At 48.4% G+C, this 4,127-nt stretch overlaps 1 protein-coding gene across 3 annotated transcripts in view; it reads left to right on the top strand.

The window, feature by feature from the left end:
* LOC116384222 (transcription initiation factor TFIID subunit 4) overlaps positions 1-4,127 on the top strand; it is an 80,530-nt gene that overhangs the window by 19,114 nt on the left and 57,289 nt on the right. The gene's annotated exons all lie outside the window — the stretch shown is intronic.

Here is a 4,127-nt window from a genome sequence, read left to right as displayed (position 1 = left end):
TGTGCAGCATATGCGTGCTGGTGTGTGTTTGCATATACGCCTCTCTTGTTTGTTCGTGTTTGTGTCCCTGCTTGGATGCACATGAACATATGTGTATATCCCTAAAGATCTGAGAGTATTGTTTATGTGTCAAAATGTGTGTATGCGTGTGCTGACAGGAGCAGGGGTTTTCAGGGTTGGCCTGGTGTGACCCGGGGGGAGGGGGGTGTCCAGAGGAGTCTAGGTCATGCAGGCCAACGGGTTCGCGGTAATGGCTGCCGTCTCCCGAAGGGGGAAAGGCTGCCGCCCCCCGAGGCCCTGATTGATAAATCAATAAATCTTTAGCTGCGTTGGTAATTAAGCTGTCAGGCTCACTTGTTACTGTCGACCGCTCTCTCTCTCTCCCCCCGCGGTGATCACAGCCACCCCCCCGCCCCCCTCGGCACACACAGACGCGCCGGTTTCGACATAAGCCCAATAACGCACAGCACCACTGTCCCGGAAGAGGCACGCCACTGACATTCCGCAGCGTAGATTCCCTTTAATCAAGGTCACGTGATGATCTGCCTGCTCTGCACTTATGTGTTGGACAAGCCAAGTCCCCGAATCCATGCATTGGTCCCCACGTGCGTGTAGCCTGCTTTGTTCCGACGACGCGCTCCCGCTGAACCTACTCGACTCAAATTTCAGTCAAATTTGAGGTCGCCGAAGCCGATCATTCAACTTTATCTTCGTCTCTCATTTGTTTCTTGTTGTTTCGCTCTTCTTCAGTCTTGGAAACTGCTACACAAATATATTTTTACTATCGTCTTCATTCTTAGTCCGCACCGCAAACTTTGCAAGTTATATTTATTTTCAACTGCTCAGGTGCGATTCATACACAAAACATGTTTTCCCATGACCTTTTGCTACTTTTCAGCAAAAGTCAAACATGAAAGAGGAGCAAAACGTCAAAAAGCGTGAAAATGATCGTGAGAAAGGAAAAAAAGAAAGAAAAAGTACTTCCTGCCTGGTCGGTCAGCGTCCACCAGCCTCTCGTCCCACCGGGCCTGCGCCGCGTCCATGTGTGTGTACGGCTGTCACTCCGAGCCACCGGTCCCAGCAGGCCAGCTGTAGTACAAACACACACATGTATATACACACTGCGGGGCTTGTGGGGTTTTCCAGTGCAGCTCCAGCCTTCTGTGTAAGTGCTTGTGTGGCTCTGTGTGTGTGTGTGAGTGTGTGTAGTAGTTTACAGTACAGAGTGAAAGCAGCTGTCTCTGTGCCCCCCCCACCCCCTTCATCTCTCTGTAAACACTCAACATCCGCTGTAATCACAGGCGAGCCAGCCGAGGCCCTCAGCCCTCTGCCAACCCTCCGAGCTCAGCCCCCCCACCCCCCTCGAATTTCGACCCCTGTTCCCTACGCGGTGGACACACACATCCGCGTGCGTTCAAAAACACGGGAAAACGATGCGCACAGATAACGCACTCGGAGCAAACGCTTTTTTTTTTGTTTGCCAGTCAATGTTGCCAGTGGGTTTTTAGCCCACCAGCCTTTTTTTTCCCATCCAGCAAAGTGAGTTCATTCTGCCTTTGTGATTAAATCCTTTGTTGCTCTTTAAATTGCTATGTGATGTAAAAAAAAAACAGGCTTTACAAATAAAATTGGACTCAATTAGACCTCAAAACTACCTCCCAAAAACTGGTTGATGCAGAGACTTGGAAGCACAGCAGCCACAAGACTAGCTTGTGTTTGGAGTGGGTGCCACTATAAAGAGAGAAAATTAGTGGCACTTTAACAATAGGAATGTCTGGAATATATTGTTCTAGACGAGCCACATCAAACCAACGTATTTGTGGCGTACGTCTTCATCAAAACATCTATAACACACCCAGGCAGGATGAACAGCTCGAGTGCGGGTGGTCCATTGAATTAATGGTCACTTAATAAACACGGAGACGCTTTTGTTGCTGGCTTTATTGGCCCCTCTCGTGCCACCGGTGCCTCCATCCATCGGGTCATAAAACATCCCATCGGCTGCCTCATGGAGAGTTCTTCTCCAGGGGTCCGCGGCTCTCGGTGTTGGGCGCAGCAAGCCTGCACTTGCACGGCCTGGGTGTTAGTCACAGGGATCAATCAGCCCCGCCAACGCCTGGGCACCGGGACCTTCATCCACAGGGGTAGGGGGTTGCTGCTGTATTGATGCTGGTGATGGTGAATGCACCCACCCCCCCTGTCCATCCACACGCTCAAACACGCACAGCCTCTAAATGTCAATCCTCTCACCACCTATGGCGTGCGCCCTCGCCTGAAACACAAGCTTGATATGGAAACGACATGCATATGTATCCATGGGAGCCTGGCGGCTCCATGTCCCCGAGCCAGCCCCAACCAATAACTGAGATTTTGCTCTTTAGCTTCTGCGGTGGAAGCTAATTGCATCTCTGCTTTATTAGAGCAGAGGTGTAGCGGAGAATATTTAGCGTTCCATATGTCGCTCCCTTCTTTTAGTGTCAGACCTGTTCTCTGGCTTTCCCGTTTTGATTTGAACCCCGGCGAGCCCAAACAGCCAGAAATCAGACCATCTGAGAAAAAGGAACGTACTCCGGGTATCACCGGTGCTCTTGGGACATTTGGTGATGCTTTATGTTCCTATACAGTGGTAGCCAGTGTAGTAAAGTAATGTAGATTGTTGTGCATCAAATAAACTCTGACTAGTGAAAATGAACAACACTTACGGTATTTCTAACTCTCTGAGTGAAATTGGAGCACAATGGAGAAAATAAAAGTACTTCTATGAGTTATTATTGTTAATATTCACTATTTCATCAGGGCAGTTTGTGTTTGAACAGATCATTAAAGGTGACAAAATTATAAATTCACTTTTATGTTGTTTTTTTAATAGGGATACACGTATTCGCTAAACAGACTAATACCATGCATCATAACTTGTACAGTATTACCTCAGTAGTTTGCAGGAATTACACTTGTTAATACAGTTAATAGTGAGTTTTCTTTCATTTAAAAAAACAAAAAAAGGATATATATATTTTTTTTTTTTTGTTAAATACCAAACTAGCTATGCTTCAGATTTCCATTTATAACATTTTAATAATCTGTCCAACCAGGTCGAAAAAACGAATAACAATTAAAAATATTTACGTGTATAGAAATAGTATGCAATTCATATATAATTCATACACAAGGCCCACAACCTATTTTAAGGAAATAATCTAATCTAACCTGTTGTGTTGTCTCCCGTCAGCCTCAGCATTCTAGCTGCCGTGCTCAGCTTTGCTTCAAGGGGCGATTCGTTCAACAGATATATATGTTACAAAGCATTTTCATCTACCATAATTGCACATTTGTCCACAAATGTGTTTTTTTGTTGTTGTCACCATTTCTTAACATGTGAAAAGTAACTGATACGGTCATCATGGTTTAAAGCCATGGAGGTAGCGACGTTTCTTCTTAAGCTGAGCATGGCCTCGGGCGTGTTCCTTTTCAGGACAGGCCAAGTTATCCACAAGGACGTGATGAAGAAGGGGTGCACGGACTGAGGCGCAGCACAGGGTATAATCCTCTGTATCCCTGCCTGTGTCGTTATGTAGATCCTCTCTGTGAGGGCGTAATTAGACCGCAGCAGAGGAGGGAGAGAGAGGGGAGAAGGTAGAGGTGTGTGGGGTTCAGGGAGATGCTCTAATCGTCTTTGTCAACCTCCTGCCGTGGTGTCAAGTTTCATATCTGCTCTCCGCGGCCGGCACCCAGGGAGCGGTAGGGGGCGTAGCGGGGTGGAGTTTGGCCGACGGCGCGTGCCCACGCTCGAGCGCCCGAAAGAACTCAGTGCCCCCCCCCTGCGCTGCGCACACACACACAAAAAGCGCAGAGGCTCACGCAACGAGCTCTGTCGCAACTGACAGCGGTGGCATCGGACGCAAATGACTGTGGAGGTGAGCCGGTGAGTGGTTAGAGGGGCCACTCTGTGTGTGTTCTGCGGTTCTTTGTTCCCGTCCGTCAGAGCCACTCAGAGGCACCGCTGCTCGCTCTGGGCCAGTCCCGTAAGCACAACATGCCCCCGCTCGGCTTAATTCAGGCCAGAATCACAATCACTACCTGCCAAGTGCTGTGTGTGTGTGTGTGTGTGTGTGTGTGTGTGTGTGGGG

This window comes from Anarrhichthys ocellatus, unplaced genomic scaffold (assembly GCF_004355925.1).
Source record: "Anarrhichthys ocellatus isolate YVR2014 unplaced genomic scaffold, GSC_Weel_1.0 scaffold8, whole genome shotgun sequence".
NCBI lineage: Eukaryota > Metazoa > Chordata > Actinopteri > Perciformes > Anarhichadidae > Anarrhichthys > Anarrhichthys ocellatus.
This window is presented reverse-complemented; position numbering and strand designations above follow the sequence as displayed.